Source organism: Coturnix japonica, chromosome 1, assembly GCF_001577835.2.
Source record: "Coturnix japonica isolate 7356 chromosome 1, Coturnix japonica 2.1, whole genome shotgun sequence".
In the NCBI taxonomy this organism is placed as follows: domain Eukaryota; kingdom Metazoa; phylum Chordata; class Aves; order Galliformes; family Phasianidae; genus Coturnix; species Coturnix japonica.
The window spans coordinates 24,618,081-24,640,327 of record NC_029516.1 but is presented as its reverse complement, the minus strand read 5'-3'; the positions used below and the strand labels follow the sequence as shown (position 1 = coordinate 24,640,327).

General features: G+C 41.9%; 1 protein-coding gene across 4 annotated transcripts in view; it reads right to left on the bottom strand.

Moving 5' to 3' along the window:
- IMMP2L (inner mitochondrial membrane peptidase subunit 2) overlaps positions 1 to 8,138 on the bottom strand; it is a 429,096-nt gene extending 420,958 nt beyond the window's left edge. For 3 of the 4 annotated variants that reach the window (XM_015854156.2, XM_032443055.1, XM_032443054.1), the window contains exon 1: positions 8,040 to 8,138. The gene's annotated coding sequence lies outside the window, so the exon portion shown is untranslated. Of the gene's footprint in view, positions 1 to 8,013 lie in introns of all 4 variants that reach the window. The other variant, XM_015854164.2, reaches the window with a different exon arrangement.
- Between the last annotated feature and the right edge of the window lie 14,109 nt (positions 8,139 to 22,247).

Below are 22,247 nucleotides of genomic sequence, written 5' to 3'. Positions count from 1 at the left end.
TGCTTTAAACCAGTTTTCTGGATGGAATTTACTCCTGGGGCGTGAAGTCTGGCCTCACAGACCTCCTCCACTCTTACAGCAGCAGCAGCCACAAAACACGGTACTTAGGCCATCCCCACAAGCATCTCCACAACTTTCTATGTACAGTTCATCCTCGAGGTGAAAGACATAGTATATAGTAGGTGTAACACATACAACTGACTTGAGAAATTTTTTTTTGAGAACTTTAAGAAATTTGATGCATTTGCTCGCAGTCCAGCCTATTTTTCATTGGAATATGAATGATGACCCCATCCCTTCTACTAAATCTATTCAAAGATCTTGTTATAAACTTCTGGCAAAAGGCCCAAGCTAGCATCTATAGGAACATCTAGCATCTGCTGCAAAACAATTGGTCAGAGAATCCACAGGAAACCAAACATATGTTCTTGGAACTACAAACTAACAGCAACAAAGAATTCAGCAGCCAGATTTAAAGCAGCAAGATAAAATGCAGTGGTCCCACTACAACACTTGGTAACAGGAGCAGTATCAAGCAGCTGAGGACAAAGCTGGGATTTCAGGACCGAAATAGTATTTACAAGATGCAGCAAAACACCAACAGCAACTGTACAAGCAATTGATTTTCAAAGCCAAGAAGAATCACAGATTTGCTCAGGTTAGAAAAGACCTTAGAGATCATCGAGTCCAACCACAGCCTAACCATAGTACCCTAACTCTAACAGCCCCCCGCTAAATCGTGTCCCTGAGCACCACATCCAAGTGTTTTTTAAACACATCCAGGGATGGTGACTCAACCACCTCCCTGGGGAGCCTATTCCAGGGCTTAATCACCCTTTCTGTAAAGAAGTTTTTCCTGATATCCAAGAGCTACTGTAGGGAAGGCCTTCTCTACTTGCCCTGTATTTTCCTTCCTCTCTACTACATAATTGATCAAACCGATGGTTTTATCTTCTATACACACACATACAAACCCTTCATTTCCACTCATGCGTAACATTCTAGAAGTCTCTTCACTTCCCATAGGAGAGCACAGATCTTCCTGTGACACAAATGGAGCAGTCCTGCAGACCACTCTACTCCAAAAGCCCTTCCTGCCAAAAGAAGATGCACATTTCAATAGCTTGAAAACTACTTAAAAATAAATAAGTCTGTCCATATAATAAGTTCTTATCACAAGGGTAGAAAATGCGTCTGTGAAATATTGATGTCTAACAATACTGAATGAATTCTCCAGTATGAAGACTTAAAAGACTTAAACATATGCCAACAAGCAAAGCAAAGGATTCTTTGCTAAGAAAATTAATGAAGGACTCTAAACAGTTCATCAACACATATTTCCTTATCACTGCCCAATCAGAATAAATTGAATAGAACCTTGAATAAAACAAATCCCAGCACTCAAAAAATGGTGTGAGAGAAACAATAAGCAAAACACAAGGGAAAAAAAAACAAACAAACAAAAAAAAAACAACACCAATTTAGAGATGAATACAGTTGCACCATTTATAAATTACAGTTATTTTAGGGATAAAAAACAACAAACAAGAAATTGTTATTCAGTAGAACTGACAAACTCCAACACGGCAACCTTGAAAACTTGTTTGAAATTGCAACATGGACAAAAAAAAATCCAAGATCAAAAATGCCAGCATACAGCAGGTCAAAGCATTAAGAATTTCATATTGTGCAGCCCAGAGATTAAGGCAGATGGAGCACAGCATTATCTACACTGAAGTATCTGCTGCACAAAAGGTCCAGGGATTATAATGAGCCTCTAGTGAGCACTACAACATATGGAGCAGAGATGCTATTTAGATAGCTCTCTATGTATAAAATATTTATTTTTCTTACACTTGCCTGCACATTAGAAGACAATGTTTATCAAACAGCCTGCAGAAACTCATCAAGTAATATTCAGAAAGCCCCAGGTTACAATATATTTGCAAATCTAAGTACTTAAAAATTACCCATGGAAGTACGATAGGAAAAATAGCTGTAAAAACAAGGCATAAGCAGTCACCCACAAAGGAAAGAAATTGGCCCCTGATGTGTTTCTACAGGAAGGCGTGTGAGGAACAGGAAGGAGGGAATTACAACCAATATGTAAAACTACCCAGCCAAGGCTGTTAGCTTGAAATGACCTATTTAACCTAGGTAAGAAACTAGTAACTATACTACATATACTATTCTAACTTACTGTTCCACTGAAATAACCAACTCTCCTGTCAGCTGTGCCATGTTAGTTTGTTTGTTTTCTATAATCCAATGGTGTCATATATCCAGGCATATAAATGGCTTGAAAACAAGGCAATCTTCAGTAACAAAATACCAAGATGTGAGGCCGTTTCTGGTCTATCCTATGAAACATGAAACACAGAAAGAAATATGAGCTTTTGCTTTAAGCAAGACTGGTACAACTTGATGACAAGGCTGTATCTAGTCTAACCACTGTAATGAATGCTGTTCGGTATCAGAATTTGCCTGACCCTTTTCACACATGCCTTTTCTGAAGTCTTTGACGAAACAAGGCCAGAGTGATAGTGCCAGCAGCCTGACCCCCATTTCTCACTTGTCACACATTTCACTAACTTTTATGTTGCAATAATTTTGTAAGGGGGCAAGTATGCTGACCTTACAGTAGACTAATGTAATTCATATACATTTATCCAAGTACAAGCATAAAAGCAAAATGCTGATGACTGTTACAGAAGAATCAAAATACATTAGAGCATGTAAAGCTTTCATTTAAAAATACTGTCCAGTTCCAGAAGGAGTTTTCATTTATCCTTTATTAAAAGGCAACTCATACTGGTATTATTGCACCGCAACAGCAAAATTTATATCCTGTCAATCTATTCATACTCTACATGCAGGCTTCCATCACAGTATCTCTCCACCATTTAAATTATCTTCCTTCATTCCTTTGGCACAGACACAACAGTCATTAAAGAATACTGCTCTATTACAAGGTGGGAAATGCAACAGCTTAGAGAAATCATGACTATGTGGTCATGTAGCATTCCTATTTGATACAGTGTTAGCCACAAAAAAAATGTTATAAGCCTGCAACCAGGTATGATCAGGTGATTACAGGCATCAGATGCAGATGATAACTACAGTTCGGTACTAGAAACAGAACTTTAATAAAAGCCAAATCTACATGGCCAGAAGAAAATGATGTTTAGAATAGTTAAATCCCAGATACCCTCCTGCCAACCAGAAACCTGGCACCTAAAAGGTTCTTCCCCAAAGGCTATAAAGGAAACTAAACTCAAATATCCACTGAACTGAGGAGGTGAGCTCCTAACTGCAGACTGACACCAAACACAATACAGAGATAGGACAGAAAAGCACTTAAATCTTTGTCAGAGGCCTTTAAGCAGTATGAAGTACTGACAGAGGATCTGAAGACTTGTAACACGCTGACATTATTCAACTGAACTTGCCAGCCAACTCTAAGCTTCCAAGAACAAGCCTGGAAGAGATGGTGATGTTCAACTTCTCACACAGGCATTTAAAACCCAGGGAAAGCTGACACTGAAATCCATCTGGAGCCAAAAGAAAAAGGGTTTGAGCTGTTTTCTTTCAATTGCAAAGAAAGTTCCCTTTATCTTCAGGTTACACACCTAGAGATTAACAGCTCCAGCACACAAAAGTCAAGGCAAGACTGGAAATAAGAGCGCAGGCTCAGTTAAACAGCCTGACAAACACACAGCTTGTAGTGTCAGGTGGATCTCAAAACATGTCCTCAGGCAGCACTACTGCTCTGCTTTAGTTACTTTTCTGTTTATATCCTGAGGTAGCAAATTCTAACCTCATCAGCACCTTCAATAGCTATCCATGTATGCTCTAAAATGCACTGCTGTTCTGTTCTTCCTAGATTAGCTGCTCTGTCCAGATGTAGCTGCTTTCCGTTCCAAATACATAACAACAGATTTTTGTGGGTCTCAAATCCACAGTAATCCATTGACTTATGCTCTAGTTTCAATTAAAGCAATAAGGTTTTTCACGTAATAGTTCCTATCACTGTGAAACATGAAGGAATTTTTACAGCACATCACAACACTAAACAGTAATAACACATACATGTTTCAGAATCAGACAAAGCCAGATCAACAGAAGGACCTCTCAGCTTATGAACCACATCAAAACAAAAAGCTATTTTATGACTTGCTCTATCAAATAGTGTTCTTGTTCTTTTTGTATTTGACCATAACCACATTTGACAATAACCATACAGGTTAGAGGCTGACCTGCCAGAGAGGAGCTCTGGAGAGATGGATCTGAGGGTCTGGTGGCCAACAGATTAGCCATGAGCCAGCACTGTGCCCCTATGGCCAAGAAAGCCAGCGGGATCCGGGGGCATGTTACAAAGAGCGTAGCCAGCAGGTCAAGGAAGGTGATCCTCTCGCTCCACTCTGCCATGGTGCGGACACACCAGGAGCACTATGTCCAGATTTGGGCTCCCTGGTTCAAAAGACACACGGATCTTTTAAAGAGTCCAGCAGGGGGCCACAAAGATGATGAGGGGCCTCAAGGACCTCCCATACAAAAGAAGGCTTACAGAGTTGTGACTCTTCAGCCTGAAGAAGAGAATACTGAGAAGGGATCTCTTTACTGTTTATAAATATCTAAAGTGTGACAGTAAAATGGATGGGACCAGGCTCTTCTCAGTGGCACGCAGGACAAGGAGCAATGGGCACAAACTGGAACACAGAAAGTTCCATCTGAACATGAGGAAGAACTTCTTTACTGTGAGGGTGAGAGAGCACTGGCACAGGCAGCCCAGGGGGGTTGTAGAGTCTCTTTCTCTGGGGATATTCAAAACCCACTAGAATACTTTCCTGTTAACCTACCATAGGAGACCTGCTTTAGCAGGGGGCTGGACTTCATGAAGCCTAGAGGTCCCTTCCAACACGTACAAATTCTGTGATTCTGTGAAACAGGAGGCATTACTTTCAGAGCAACCTACATACTACATTCCAGCACAGGGACTGACCCCATGTACTCAGACCACAAGTCATAAACATGGAAGTAAATAACTTATTTTTACAAAGTAATTTTATACATCAAGGACATTAATTTTACCTTCACAAATAATAGTGTATTTTCACAAAGACATTTTACTCCCAAAACTCAAAGCAAAAGCAGAAGAAAATGTAACTGTAGATAAAAATTTCCTCGGCAATTTAAGTAACAAACAGTTCAGAATGGGAAGTAATCAGTCCTCTCTCAGTTTGGACAAGATATTCAAGATTCTGTTTTGTGCAACCACGAAAATGAACTGCAATATCATTGCTTTTCTGTTGATACTGCAACAGAAAGACAAACAAGTAATTTTTATAAATGAGATCTTTTCAGACAATTTGAACTTCAGAAGTAATGCAAAATCTTTAAGTACTATCTTACAGGTGACTGGCAGTGTATGAGTTGCTCTAATCTGAAAAATAATTGCTTTTATTCATGTTTCTGTCTCTTCAAACAAACCAAAAATCATTCACATATAACACACAGAAAGGAAAGTACTGGGGTACTTCAGTTCTCAAACACGCTTAAGTGAACAACATAATGTGTATGAAGTAAATGTGCCACGTTGCCTTTTGATGTAAAGATTCAATGCACGCAAAATAAGTTAATTTTATAAATTGATTTGAAGAGTCCTTTGCAACCAGCTGCTGCTATGTTTTGGTCTCAGGCAGACTGCACAAATGGTGTTGCCTCTAAACAGACTAAATTTAGAAATCATATTTACAGCAAATCACAGTACAACCTTTGATTTTAAACTCATTTGCACATTTCTCTACTCAAATCGCTGTATTCTTTCAAGTACTGCAGAACTGTTACCCCACTTAATCATGGTTTTCCTGAACCAAACTCTAGGGGAAAGAAAGACGGTCAATACTTAGCTTTAACCAAAAAGGAATAAAGTATTTCTATAACATCAAGTAAGCAGCCAAAGGAGAATAAAAGTATTCAACTTAAAACACGGATATCTTAAAAAGAAACTCTTCTGTACATTTTTCCATTTGAATTTAGAAGTAAGGTTAGTACATGATGGGGAAGCCTAGTCTAGATGAATTACTCAAGCTTCTAAGATACTAATATTTAAACCATACTTGTTCAAAACAAGGGAGACTTAGAACTGACTCTGAAGTATAGTATATCTATAAGCACTAAGGTCTGATGGACCAAATACCTACCCTGTCTGTGGTAAATGCACTAAATGTACAAACTAATACACAAAATTGTGCCCTTGAAAAATAACTTCCTTTATTTTATCAACTTAGGTTTTATCCTTGAACATTAGAGGTCACTGTGGGACTTTCTACAAGGGTATCCAGCCTACTCAGTAACAACCATTCACCACCATATTGATTCTGACTCTGGGATTTGTGACAAGTTCAACTGCCACATAAATTTCTCAGCTCTAAGGAAAAAAAACAAACAAACAAAACAGCTCAACTAAAACCAATCATTGAGGAGTATATCATTATTCACTTTACTAAAAAATGAACAGAAAAAGCGTTGTAGAGCCTTGGCACATGAATAAAGTAAAAAGGTTCTTTTGACGTTTGCACATTCATTTATTTCTACTATAAACTTTCTCAAAGCCAGAGAAAGGTTATCCACTGGGTCATTCCCCTTGAAGCTAGGACTCTAAATAATAGTTGAAGAAAATACCCATTTAAAAGAGTACTAAATCCCATTCATAGAGCAATATATTGTTCATACAACTCAGTATCCGGTATCTCCAGCACTTCAAGACTCCGTAGAATCACAAAAGCATAGAATCCCTGGAGTTGGAAGGGACTTCGGAAGGCCATCTAGTCCAACTCCCCTGCAATGAGCAGGAACACCATAGCTAGATCAGGTTGCCCAAGGCCTGATCCAGTTTCTCCTTCTAAGTCTTAAGGGATGGGGCACCTGTTTATGATGGGGCACCAACTGGCAACCTGTTCCAGTGCCTCAACACACTCACTGAAAAAGATTTCTTCCTTATATCTAACCTAAATCTACCTTCTGTAATCTTGAAGCCATTTCCCCTTGTTCCATCACCACAGACCCTGCTGCAGAGTCTGTCCCTTTCTTTCCTGTATCTCCCCTGTGGATATTGAAAGGCTGCTTTCAGGTCACCTCGCATCCTTCACTTCTCCAGGCTGAACAGCCTCAGCTCCCTCAGGCTGTCCTCAAACAAGAGGAGGTCTCCAAATACAAAAAGGACGATGGCCTCTGCACAGCAGAACTGACTGAAGGACTAACGCCAAGCATAGAAAAGCCTACACTTTTAAGTGACACCACACTAGAGTATAATCCAACAGAGTAATTACCCTCAGAGCGTTCGGGATGTTGGTTAACGGGAAAGCCGCTCAATCAAGAGAGAATCACAGAATCACAGAATGACCCGGGTTGGAAGGGACCTCAAGGATCATGTAGTTCCAACCCCCCTGCCTGGCAGGGCCACCAAACATACACCTTTACTAGATCAGGTTGCCCAGGGTCCCGTCCAACCTGGCCTTGAACACCTCCAAGGATGGGGCATCCACAACCTCCCTGGGCAGCCTGTTCCAGGGCCTAACCACTCGGGTAGCTATCAGGTGCACAGTGATGTGGGAAGCGAGCAACAAGTCATTTCCAAGCCTCCACGTTACCGCAGCGCAAAGCTGCTCACGTGTATCCCGCACAGCACAGCCACGGCTTCCTGCTCCCACACATCAACACTGAAAACGAGAGCACACAGCGAGCAACAGCTCACATCATTAGCTCTGACAGCTCTGTTTGACCAATCTCATCCCACTTTGTAATATAAAAAAGACAATGTAGCAATCTCCAGCCTCCCGCTACCGCCCAACGACCGCCCGAGGGGTGGAGCAGAGCAGAGGGGCGGTGCGAGATGTGCGCTGTGCCGCGGCGCCTGCCCGCCCGCCCGAGGCGGCCCGTTCCTCCGCCGGCCTGCTGTCCCCGCGCTCCCCTCCCCGCTATTCCCCCGCCGCTCCGTCTTTCTGCGCTTACGTGGCCGCACTCCGCCTCCCGCTCACCTTCTCGCGTTGCTGCTCCGCTCTGCGGGGCTGGGGAAATGGAGCTGCTCCGCCGCGCCGCTGGGGGCTCCTCGTAGTGCTCACCCGGCCGGGCTCGGTCACGTGGGCACACGGCGGCGCCGGGCGCTGGTCCCGCTGGGGCGGGCGGCAGCTGGGCCGCGACCCACGAAATGGCGGCGGGCTCCCTTAGAGCCTTCTTTATTTTCAACAAGGGCAGGTGTCACCATGGTCTGAAGCAGGAGGGTTTTCAGAACAGTTCATATGTATTCAGGAGAAAATAGGCACCCCATTCAGGGTTCATAAGCACACACAAGGTCATCCAGTTCCAGACCCTGCTATGATCTGGTTGCCACCCTCCAGCTCAGGCTGCACAGGGCCCCATCCAGCCTGGCGCTGAACACCTCCAGCGATGGGGCAGCTTCTCTGGGCAGCTGTGTCAGCTCTTCATTCTGAGTATTCCCTTCTATCATCTAACGTAAAACTGCTCTTTCAGTTTAAAGCCATTCCTTATCACTACCTACCTGTGTAAAAATTTGGTTACCCCCCCCGTTGATAAGCTCAATTTAAATACTGGGAGGCTGCAGTGAGGTTCCACAGTCTTTTGCTCCCCAGGCAGAGCGAGCCCAGCTCCCTCAGCCTGTCTTCATAGAGGAGGTGCTCTGATCATTCTCAAAGGCCCTCTCTGGTGTTGTGTGCTGGGGTTGCTGGAGGTGGATGGGGGGTAACAGGAGGGTCAGAGTAGCTGCAGGGCTTAGTTGCAGGTGCTGCACGAGGTTGAGTTACTTTAATATTTCTGAATATTTAGCAAATAGCATAAACCAGCTATTACAAACAATACTTTCTTTCAGCATTGTCACAGCGAAGGGGTTAAATTTCCTTAGTGGAATCAGTACTTCTTTGCTGTTCTTTCTCACTATTGAGGCTTATTTCTGAATCATTTATCCTGTACATGCATTTTAAAGGTGTGTAATTAACTGGTTGCAAGTTGTTAGGCAATTGATGAAGCATGAACTGTGCACTGATTTGTTTTCTTTATTTACATGTTTCCCATAATACTCCGTTGAGAGCAGGATGTTGAGGCTTTTTTACCCTTTGTTTTATTCCTTACCTGTTTGACCAGACTAGGAAGAGCTTTGTGAAATCTTTTGCAATTCAGATTTCATTAAAAATTAGTATCCAATGAAACCTTAATCAGGAACAGTCCTGTCACTATCTATCTCCGATAATGGGTTAAGAAATTACCTGTGTTTATCCGAACTGTAACAGTACAAGTGACCACTCTCAGCTTGTTTACAAGAGTTTTCTGTTCATTTCTCAGTCCTCCCCCACCTCGTCCTTTTTCATCAGGGAGAATAATAACTGTGTTCAACACCTTCAGCCAAGAGGTACAGCAGGAGAAATTTTATACAGCTTCATTCCTGGGAAGTGATGTTTTTAAGCAGTGCTATGTGCAAAGGTGCCTTGGAAGTTTGTTGCCTGGTTTATTTTAGCTTTGTTTCTAGCAAGCACAATAAATGTCCCTATAAAGAGTCAATATTCTTACACGTGTTTTTCCTTTGCTTTTTCTAGTCCTGGTTTACCTACTGATATTTGTTCTGTGCGGCTTAGCAGAGCAGTGTGGTTTGCAAGAGTTTACACTCAGATTGCCTCCAAGTCTCTCCACCCGTGTTTTAGCTGACCTATTAAGAAGTAGGAATATCTCCTAGACCTGTAGTGCTGGTGTCTCCATTCGGAAAGTATTACTATGTATCTTACATTTAGTCTGTAACATATTTACTATAACAGTTTCCTCGAGTGTCTGGTTTCCACCCTGCAATGAACAAGCTACCAACAACAAACAATAACAATGAAAAACCTTCCTGTCACCTGTTCTCTGTACTACATCTTAAAAAAAAAATAAATAAATAAAATAAATAAATAAAGTGGCAGTGTCTGGTCACACTGGTTTTGAGGAGGAACAGGAGAGTGATTAGGTGGGCAACACCCAGCTGCCCATGTCCACAGTACAAGGAGTCCACAGTACAATCCATGTCCACAGTACAATCCACAAGGATTCAGTGCCCTCAGGTATTAAACTGAGCTCCTGTGACCTTTGATACTTGACAAGACTCCCTTAGGTCTCAAGAAACACCACTGTCTTCTTTGCATTCAGACTCAAGATCCTGCATGTTGCCCTTCACAGGAAAATATGCCTGTGGCTTTTAGCATATGTGGAAGCATGACTTCAACATGATGTAATAAATTGATCCTCTGGGGCTTGGGCAAGGGAAGCATCAAGGCACTTCACTAACAGCCAGGTGTGAGTCAAACAAGCTCATTTCAGGAGTTTCCTTCCCCCACTAGAGCCAACCACAGACCTCCTCAAGCCACAGCCATTCAGGCAGACTGTCAAATTTGGCTGAGGTTATTTAATCATATGCCTGCTGCATCTCAGCAGTTCAGCTTAGGTACCATAAATATCCATGCCAACATGCAGGGAAGAGAGAACCCACTAGTAAGCTAACTCATGGCTGATGGTAGAAGCTGATACCTGCACTGGTGATGGAAAGGTGAAAGGACAGGCCTGCACACTGGAAAGTGGCCATTCCAGTTTCATACAGAGATACGCAGCACAGCTGCTTAATAAAAAGCAGCTTCTGCAGTTTCTGTAACACTGATGTAAAACCACATACTATTTTATGACAAAAAGCATCACTGAGGTCAAGATGGCACAGCATGCCCAGCTTGCTTAGAGGTTGAGGCAGAGGTCATTATTTTTTTTCTTCTGTTTACTAACGAGATAGTAATGACCATTATAATCAGCACTCTGGGTCTTTGCGATCACTGTGGGTGAACCGTGCCTGCTGGGAGGTCACAGTAACGCCAGCAGCACTTCAGCCTGCTAATGTCTACCTTGTCTACACAAGCACTTTGCTCACCCCATACAGTACAGACAGGTCTGCAGTGAGTTCTGGCACATCATTAGCTCTACAGGAATATGTCTCAAAGAGGTGGATGTGGCACAGGAATGTGCATCTACATAGGGCTGCCTCCTCTTTCCTCCTCAGATCAGTGACTGCTGACACATCTGTCCCGGCAACAATTTCTTTTCTTTCTCCCTACCACATGGCTTCAATCTTTCAGACAAATTCCTTGACCCTTTCCCACTGCAGCAGACATCTCCCCCTGTTACCTTAACAACAGGAGCAGCTCAGCTGCACCAGGCAGCCGGGGCTGGAGTTTTTTTCTTTCTCCTTGCACTGAAAACAGCCTCTCACTTCTTTATTTGGCATCAGTTTAAAATGCCAATGTTAAATGCATCAACCTGATGTATGCCAGATTCCTGGCCTCCTGACAGGTAGGCCAGAGCTAGGTTGTACTGCATGCTCTGAATTCTTACGTCTTTCCTGTGTATGAGTCTTGAAGCTGCTAATTATCTTCTGAAAAGTTATTAGCTTGCTGCAAGTTGAACAGATGTCACTGGCCCAAGTCTTCATATCTAAGGGTATCAAATAAGCAGGGAGCTCTTGAAGCTCTCATGAAAAACAGGGCTAGGAACATGCCTGAAGATCCAGTTTCTAGAGAAAATATGTGCATTGCAGTGTTTAAAAATATACTTATGTCACTGACACTTCTCTATGTTGTGAAATGGTAGAAATTTGTGCTAGCCCCAAATTAGTTACCCAGCTGTATTTGCTTCACTGCAACAAACATGAGAGTGAGCAAGAATACTGAGGACTGAAAGGGGATAAGCTAAAGTCTTCAGAGTTACTTGCTAGTACGTATTTTCAGATAGGTATCTCCTTATCACTGATACAAACACAAGAACAACCACACATTCCTGGAACACTGATGCTTTTATTTAAGCATTAACATTTCCAGTCTTACAAAGTCTATTCAGGCTGGATTTGTCTACAACTCCTGGGTGGAATAATGCACAGGTGCAAAATACTTGAAAGGAAACAAGGGTCATAATCTGGGCTGGCTTTATAACATCAACACATGACCATAAGAATACATGTGATGAAAAAAAATGGGATCTAATTGTCTTATTATTCTAGGACTAGAATTCCAATTTGAGATGTTGACCTCTGCTCTTTGTAAAATGCCATATCAGAGGTTGAAAAAGACTTCTTTCTGTACAATGTTAACTTCAGTGAAGAAAATTTAACCAAAATCGGAGCTTCTTCTACCTATCTCATGCAAAATCTTGCTTGTTAGTCACTTGACCCATAGGTCTTTAACTTCACCAGCCTCACAGACTGCTTCCAGAGCTTTTGACTGAGCAGAGGGCTGTTGATGTCAAGGATACTGCAGATGCTTGTCACTGTCCAGACTAATAAAGTTATTCCCCTGCATTCCTTTCTAAACTAGGATATCTTCCCAGGGAACCTAACAGGTGCTGACACCTGTACTGCTACATATCTCTCTGGGAGAGAGTCAGGTCCAGTGACAAGTCAGCCTGAACTGTTTGGAGGAGCAGCGTGAGTTACTGTGGTTTGAGAGAGATAACTTCCATATTGTGGAGTAGGGCTCAAATAAGGCACAAATGACAAGAAAAATTCAAAGTTCTGTGTATTGGAGTATGAAAGTCAAGGACAGCTGTGAGCAACTGGTGCTGTTCTTCTGTATAGACAAGCCTGTGAGGAACAAAAGCATGGGGTGGAGCTCATGTAGATCGTGTACTGTGGATGCACAGAGTCAAGGCAGGTAGCTGATGGTGTATTTAGTGTGCATGCAGGGTCCAGTTCCTGTGTTTAAGTACTGCAGTGCTGAAGATCACATTGTTTTGATGCTGTTCTAATTAGCCCATTGTCATCAGTGAAGGCATTAGCATAAGGTTGCAAACATGGAGTATGTTTGATTTCTGTCAGGCAGCAAATGCATCAAAGCCATTTATACTATGCTCTCTGGAAATACATCAGAAAGACCCTCCCAGCCTCCACTCAAAATGAGACGATCCAAAAATAAATGTGCCAGTTCTCTGCATCTGCTCTCCCTGATAACTCCAGCTTGAGACTCAGAGCAGATCATCTGGGAAGTCCAAATCCATTAGCCAGGGAGTTTAGAGGTGCAGCTGCTCTGTGAAAATGGCAGCCCAGTGCTTGGTGGAGAGGCTGGACACTGGCAGTCATAAGCTTGGGCTAAGGCACTTTGCAAATACACGGTTATGCCAGAAGCTTCAGAGACACATTCACTGATGATATCAAGGCTTAATGCCTGAATGTCCTCCTTTTCCTTTATGTTTTCTTCTGGAAAATGAAGGGGTTTTTATTTACACTCCACCACTATCACTGGCAATCATTAGCATGACTATTTCATAATATCAGTCACTTCATTATCAAGAACTTCTTGGAAAACCTCCTCTGCCATCACCATGAGCAGATGGCCCAGGCATTCTGTTTCCTTTCTCCGTGAACACTGTGGGCCATCCAAGCAGTGATTTCTTCACAGTGCTTCTAGATTCAATGAAATTTGTTGTTTTATGACAGCTGTATACAGGGGAAGGACTGGCATCCTGACAGGCTCAGGTGGGGCCCCAGGTTATGGTCCTTTTGGTTTACAGAGTCACCGTGTGGTTGAACATAAGGCCCTGTGTGTGTTGCTTGTGCCCTGGTTTGTAATGATTGATGCCATGTCTGATAATCCAAGGGTAACAAAGGCGCATGGTAGGACATGTCAAGCTGCACAACTATTCAGGATCTGCATTAGCAGATTTATGTAGATCCAGGGGACCCTAAAGAGTCATCCAGTCAACTGCATGGTAAACAGCTGCCCTGCAAAGCTGAGTGCTTCCAGGTTTCCATCTTTATCCTCACAACTGTCAGGGTGCCAAAGGAGATGCTCCATGAGCTAAGCAGTATCAGAAGGCCAAGAAATTTAGCCTCAAAGGTGTGCCAGAAGTGTTGGAGAAGGAGTGACCGTAGAAAAAAAAAACAAAGTACTAATCTTATTATCTATGTTTGTACACAAATGATTACAAAATACTTTGTTTTTTAGTGATTTTACCAAGCAAACCAAAGCCAGTTCTTTCCCTTGGTTCTATTCTTCCGTCTCTGCAGCTTTGTTTTTCTTTTTTTTTCTTTTTTTTTTTTCTTTTTTTTTTTTTTTTTTTTTTTTTTTTTTTTTTTTTTTTTTTTTTTTTTTTTTTTTTTTTTAATACAGACAGATCTGTAGTTGACAATGGCCTCAGGATAGTCCTCAAGCAAACACAGATATGATCCACACCAATAAAAAGAGGACATTGCATGCCTCGTCCTCAGAACTTCATTGTGCGTTCATAAAACTCAGTATCATTCTGTCAAATATTCCATTCTGGTCTGTGAAAAGTGGCATAGTTTTCCCTCTGAAAAACTCTACCCTTAATTATACTGCATTAAGTAAAAGCAGCATGAATGGTTTTAAATGAGAGTGGGAGCGGAAATGGAGAGCAGGCTGAGAGCTGCTGAGACAGAAAGGCAGAGCAGCGGAGGCATGAGGAAATTAAAATGAGGCGTGAATGGCTGAATGTATTGAAATGGCAAGTAGGAAACTGGAGGAAATGGTAGGGGGCAACTGGGGGACAAGCAAGCAGAAATATAATAGAGAATGTGGGTGAATATGAAAGACAATGGCAGAAACAAAGAGCTATTTATTATAGGCAGGAATAATTAAGCTGCGTAATTACAAAAGCCTGCTGCGAATAAACTCCTGTGCCATTACCGAATGGACACATACCCTAAGTGCAGCACTTTCAAGAGGATGGCAACAGTTTCTCCCTCTTTTGTCTCACGTTCACCCCCACCACCACAGTCAGCAGCACATACACGATATCATTGTTTTCTGCACAAGAGCGAGCACACAATGCCAGGTATCACAATGCTCTCACAGGCAAGCATGAGGTGGCGTGGCACATACAATTAGTTCCCCATCAGCAGCATGGCACCAGCAGGCACAATATCAAATCATACTTGAAAGGTTTTCTTTACTAATGCTACATGGAATTACACTTATTTTTCCCTGCCTTGTGATTTAGAATACGTAGCACATTCCTTACTAATATATTCTTTAAAAGTACATGGCACAGTGTTACAGGAAAACAGTGGGTGTCACTGTTAAGAGCAATTGGCATCTTGATTTGCCTCTATTTAGTAAGAATTTGGGACACTTTTATTACCGGTTGTTGGGTCACTGTGTGCAGAGCACATCTTGTTTGCTGAATCAATTTTTACTTCTAATTGTATAGAACAAACTGTGTTAAAATGTTCTTTAAGTTAGATCAGCACCTTCTATATCCATAATCTCTGAAGAACAGCTAACTGCGCTTTTAGAGCTCCACTTCTAAACCTCCCACGGGAAAAATCTCTTCCAGACGCATGAAGTTAGAGCCAATAAAGGGCTAAGGCATCAGATGCAAAATTGAGACACTTAAATCCAGAGTTATGGTCCAAAACCTGCTGCTCAGCTGTTGTGTAACCTTGTTGATAATTCCTCATTTCACCTGCAAATCCATTGTGCAAGCCTGCTTCCCTGTGAGCATGGAACTATGGCTGCACGTACCTAAATCAGGCCCTGAGCAGAGCAGCCTTTTTAGTTCCCACCAAATCTGATATGAATTGTCAGAGCATGATTTACATTTGCCCTAAAGGACTGGGGTTCTCACAAGGTATAAGCATGGCTATGTGTTTTAAAGCAGCAGCATTTAATCTGTAGGCATCATGTAATCAGAAAAATCTACTACGAGGCAGAAAAGCTTGATCCCAGTTTCCTTCTCACTGTTTCAGTCTCTGGAGCCCAGAAATTCCCAGGCTGATCCATGTATCCCAGGCTGAACATGCTGTCTGACCCCACATACAGAGGAAACAGTGATCGCTATTACTTAGGGGGTAAAGAAAATATTGACTTACTCCTGAGTTTGCACAGCTCCTACCACAGAGTGCTCAGTGCATGTTCTAAAATTGCCTGCTGGAGCAAGCCTCTGAGGTTCTGACAACAAAGCCAATGCTTTCCAAAACCGAATCAGGTTGGCAAGCACTCGAACCACCCACTCTCATAAAACTCATCCTGTGATTCTTTGCAGGAGGCAACTCTCAACTTTATAGCCTAAACTCACCCCCCTGAGGCACATTATGTGTTCTTTGGAATGAAGTTTTGAGCCCTTAGGGACCAATTTTGTAAAACACTCATTCTGAAAGCTAACGAGTTTAGATGAGGATATCTGAAGTAATGGTGGTTATACAGCTTATGCTAACTGGATGGGTTTGGGCCTCTTCTTGTCTGCTCCCTTAGTATCTTTACATACAAATGTATACATATCTTGATGTATACGTTATGGTAACATTTATTCATATAAATTACTTGGATGTTCATCTCCCTGACCACTTTTGTCCACCCAACACACCATGGTCCATCCAAACTTCATGAAGGGAGTACTGTAGGCAGGCAAGCAAATTCCTCTGTACTAACCCTGACCTCGCTGAAGGGCAGCAACAGGTGAAGAAGATGGTGGAGCAGTTGGGAATTTGTCTCACTTTTTACTTTCTGGCTGCAGCTTCTGTCTCCATCCTGAACTGCATTCTTTCATAAGCTCACCAGTAATCTGTGCTGTATGTAGTTTCCAAGGGCACATAAATCAGGCAAGCCTAATGTAGCCATCTATTGCTATGCCAGATTTCAGATCCCATCACTCAGCTTTAAAGCCACTTAAGACACGACACAAGATTTTTCTTTCAGTACTGAGAAAGAGCCTCTGATTTTGATTGCACACATTTTTAAGCGTTTTCTAGAATAACTCATCTGGGGGCTTTAATCTTTACATTCCTGCATTTAGGATGAATCTCACAGCAAGTTCCCCAGGAATCTAAAAATGGCAGAAGTTAGTGATAGAAGTTAGGGAAATTAGTGGAGATGATCCTGAAGCTTTTCCAGCATTTTCCAGCACGTATGATATTCACATTTTTTCTTACCTGGACAAATGAAGGCAGTATTTTCAATGTCTTCAGATATTGCATTAAAATTAGTTACGATGGCACTCATTGGTCATTTCCAATAAGCTTTTATTTGTGTGTTCACCGTTTATGCTTACAGGGCTCATTTTCTCCTTCCACATTTTGACTATTAAATGAAAAATGAAATTGTCTGAGCAGACCAGAGACAGGTATGGAGTCACAGTTTCCTGCTCCCCAGAGAAACACATGAATGGAGTCATGCTGTGTTTGATGCTACAGTAAATTGCTGCTTATGTCAAGGAAGCAGAGCTCTACCTTGGGTGAGCAGCCTGTGAGAGAGAGTATTTGCATGTGCTGGGAAGCTGGAGGTGACAGAAATGACAGGTTGTGTACACTGCTCATACAGCAACCAACCATCAGGGCAGGACAGGACATGAGCTGAGAAAGAACAAAGACATCACTGTGTTCTGGTGGTTTTGACATTCACCTGGATTTAGTTTGGAAATCTGCATCCCTAACATCTAACTAACATTTAATGTAATTAAAGTGTATTACAGATAAGGTTAACAAATGCATACAAATACTAACGTAATTAGTTCTACATAATATGTAACATGAAATTTGGGAAGGGCCTACATCTACACTGTGTGTTGACAATCAGCTGTGGTACGTTTACACAGATGCAACTGCAATGTTGTAGTCTCCAACAGAGTCCAAAGACTAACCTGGAAACTACATCTGGATCAGCCACACAGCGTCTGAGTGCATTAGCCATCAGACTGTACAGTGTCAGAGGGGTTCATGTTCTGATGGTGGAGGAAGGCCATGAAGTCTCTGTCATGTTGAACACAGCATGCAAGCCAAATGCTTACCTATTTGGCATGCCTCAGTTCAGGGTGATTGAAAATCTACAGAATGGTTAAGCAAAGATGTATGTTCCTGCAACCTTTTAAGAATCAATAAAGAAGAGAATGTGAGTTGAGCCCTTGTCTTTTCAAAGCTCATATCTGAAGATTTTGGATAACTGCATACCTTAGTGTCAGCTGGATACCTGTATCCCTTTAAGTCTATGGCATTTGATGTATTGTGCATATTCACTTAAATTCAATATGTTCAGTCCAAACACTAGCTGTCTATGGATTAGACGTTATTCTGTCTTAAATTACATTGCTTTAAATCCAAAGTAACTCCACTGAATGTACGTAAGTTGCCCTTACAGATCTGAGTAACTGACTTCAGTTTTGTAACAGCCATAGTACAAACTCTGCCTCTTGAAATGGAGGTGTTTTGCATTAAGAATTCATAATTTCACTTCTCCAGGTGCCCAAGACCTTAACAGTAGGAGTTAAGAACAGAGGAAAAAACAACCTCTGAAACATTAAATGTGAACACTGAAGCTTTTGGCATACAGCAAAGTACTTATTCATAATAAAAAATAATGCACTTTGCAAACACTGAACAAGTCAAAAGAAAAAAAAAAAAAAGAAATAAAAGACATGAAAGAACATATCTATCTTCTGCAAGTACTATACAGTTTTTCAAAGTATCATGAATATTCTCTGCAGTTAGTATAACGATAGGAAACCTTCATTATATGGCTTGTTTCAAAAGTGAGGCAAGAGCTTGTTTCCTGAACACCTTGAACTTCCACTTGCTTTGCATCAGCTATAAAGCACTCTTTCATATGATGCACAGAGATTATAGCATGAACTAAAATCAAATGTCAGATTAAAATTCCCATATTTTATGGAACACAATGGAAATCATATGCATAAAGCTCCAGTGCAGCTTCAGTGAGAAGACAGCTCAGGAGGTAAGTAGGTGACTGATAGGTCTGAGGCTCTGAAACTTGAGGGAGAGGAGGGAGGACTTTAAAGTAGGTACAGGGATACACACACGGTTGGCCTGGGTGATCTTAGAGGTCTTTTCCAACTTTGGTGATTAGGTGACACAAGCTGTCTCCTCTATCAGGAAAAACTGACCCTAGCAGTATGCCTGTGAGTGTGCAGGCAACATCTACATTAAAGGGAGATAACTCTAAAAATATTTTCTCTTTGTTTAGAGATCAGATCATAGGGGATTTGGGTGTTATTGGTTTAATTTGATTTGAGTGTGCTTTTTCATTTCTTTTTATATATTTTGGCTTGAAACCAGCATGGGAAGGTAAACAGTTCTCTGAACATGGGGTTGAAGGGAGAACATTGTTCAGTATTGACTTGGTTCTTGCAAATTGGGAGTTAAGTACACCAAAATCTGTGTAACAGCATCTGAATGACGTTGAAATCCTGTATTTTTCAGAGTATTGAAAACAAGAGTAATCATTCAGCTGGATTGAAAGATGTATTTTCCAGTAATGCTTGTTATCCTTCATTGGTAATTATTCAATCTAGAAGATACAGAAGATTTTGGTACACCAGAGACAAAACCAAAAATGAACAAACAAAAAAACAACAGCAGATTGTAATGTGTCGTGTTGCTATCATTTATTTCTGGCAGCTTAGATAGAGTTCAGATTATATTTTGCTTTTCTCCTAATTGTGTGTTGTATATCAAAAAGGGTTCTGATGTGTAGCTTCCCGATTTCAAAACACATTACAGAAATAGAACACAACTGCACAGTAATTGCAGTTTTATTTCTCCAATTCTCTGCCACATTGAGAGCATTTCAGGACTAATCTATTCAAGATGATTGCCTCTGAACTGTTTGATTGTAAATGGTTTAAAGAGCTTCCACCTTCACCCTGAGCATGCTCCAGATCTTATAGACATTATTCATACTCCTACTAGATGCAGTGATCTCAGAGGAAGGAATGTAAAGAAAATGATGCAGGTTGCAGTTTGCCTAGAATGAAAATATTTCAGCGAACCAATCCTGAAGTTTAAGTACTTTTTGTTCAGATTGAACAAAGAATTCCAATTAGGCAAAATAATAATGAGCAGTTATTCATATTTGCATAATGCATAATCTTACAATAAAAAAAATCCTTAAGAATAAAACACTACGTATAAAACACTCCTTAGTCTTAAGAGACAAACAAACACAAGAACTGAGAATACAAGCACTGGGAAACTGTTTTTGCTTGAATAATGTTACGAGGTGATTAAAATAACAAGAAGCTATTGCTCTCCACATCCTCCTAACACCTTCATCTCCACCGCCAACCTCTGCTGTTTATTCCAAACACAGTTAGAAAAGGCAACAAATAAAGAGCCCTCCAAGTCCCATCTCAGCATGCCTGTGCAAAATATAACCCCCTTTTGAAGAACCCCAAGTCTCTTTGACCTGAGTATTACCTGCAACATTCTTCCATGGGTGCTGAGCATTCATACAGCAGAGTGTGAATCTGAATGACCCGATCACCAGGTTGCATCTCCCCCTGTGGAGTCTGTTTTCAGTTATTCTGATTTGTTGGTGTTTGGTCACTATTTTCTAGCCCTTCTGTGCCAAGATTTCCCACCAGAAAGCATCCTTAGGGGTGGGAGCTTGTCCATTAGCTTGCACTGAGCTGTTCTGTCCACACTGCAGGGAAGCATCATTTAATAGGCACTTACTCAACTGTGGGGCCCAAGGAGAGCCACAGCAATTTGTCAGCTCCAAACTGGTCCTGGTGCACCATGAGCACTCACCCACCTTACAGCACTCCAGTTTTACAGCAGCTCTCACAGTGAGGATGGGAGAGAGGCAAAGCGCGGTGGTCATACAGCACAAACAAGTCTATGCATGGCTCATTTATTGTTTTAAATCTGTCAATAATATATTCACAATATGGTTTAAACCGAGTCTATTTTTCATTTTGGTGGTAAACTCCTGTCCATTGCCGAGGTAAAAATCAGCCATGAAGTTGTGGTTTCCAGAGTAAGCTCAGGTTGATCGAGCTGCGGTATTTATTCATTATGTGTAATCGCCATTTCTAAAAATAAAGCCATTATGGCCCTATATTCCACAATACACAAATCATCAGAGAAAAAACAAGCCAGCAAACCAGCCTGCTGCTTAGCCAGCTCAGTAAACCTGCACAAAACAGCTTTCATTCTGTCAACAGCAACCATGGTGTTGGTTCCTTCACTCAGCCAACGAAAGCAGCTCATTTCAGCAATTGCCTTTTGCTAATTACCTTGAGTTATGTGGTCATAGCTGAGATGTTGGCAGCATGTTCTGGAACAGGTTTATTAGCGATGATCAGTTACGAGCAGGTGGAGTGTCTGCCAGATGTCTTTTTTATTGTTACCTGACTGTCTGTGTGAAGTGTTCAGTGAGGTAAGTGTGGTTGACAGCTGACCCTGCCATCTGCGTCACTGCTGCTGTTGCTCCCAGTGCACACCAGGCCCATTGCTGTTCTGGTGCTCAGCATGGGATGCATCCTGCATGTGGGCAGCAGGGACTGATGGCATGGCACCCCGCTGCACCCGCACTTGGCCAGCAATGTGCCAAGAGCTGTGCCTGCAAGATGGGCTGATAATGCCTTCAGCAGAAACAGCACTGAGAAAGAAATGGCTCAATAAGAGAATTCACAAAATCTCCCAAGTTTCCCAAGTTCTCAAGCTAAGTCAGTATAGGGTTATTATTTCTTTTTTTCCAGACCATTATTATTTGCTTTTCCCAGACCATTTCCATGGGAACAATAATACCAAAGGAGCACAGTGACTTATGACTTTTTTGTCATACTAGCTGTTTCTGTGTTCTTTACGGTGCTGGAGCTCCCTGCAGCCTATCATTGCCTTACATGGCAGGAGCACACTCACAAGCACACTTTGCCCAGCAGAATGGAGCTCACCCATTGTTTTGCCCTTGCACGTGGGGAGCGCGTGCAGGCAGGTGGGGGCTCCTGCAGGCACCCACAGCTGTGCTCCCCATGCCAGCTGGGAAGCTGACTTACCCCAGAGGTGGTCACAGCACGTGCCAGAGGTGCTTGGTGGCATTCATAACCAGTCTGCTCTCTGCAACCCTATCAGCTCTCTTCTTCTCTTTGTAATATATACTCAAACAAGGAACAAATTCACAATTTAGGGCTGCTTATTACCCCCTCGAAGGCTTGGGATCAAGGGCCAGCCAGAGAATGCAGCCACCACAGCTGAAAGACAACTTAGCATGGAGCAACATTTTTGTTCATCTTTATTCTGTCCTTCCCTTTCTCCGCAAAGCATTGAGTAGAAAAAAAGGCAAAAAAAAAGCAAACCCAAAACAACAAAAACCCCATCCTCTGCAGATACAGCAGAACAACAACATCATTCAAAGCTACACAGAGAAAACAACCCCCAAGCATTATTTCACACAGAGGAGAAAAAAAACATTAAAGTATAT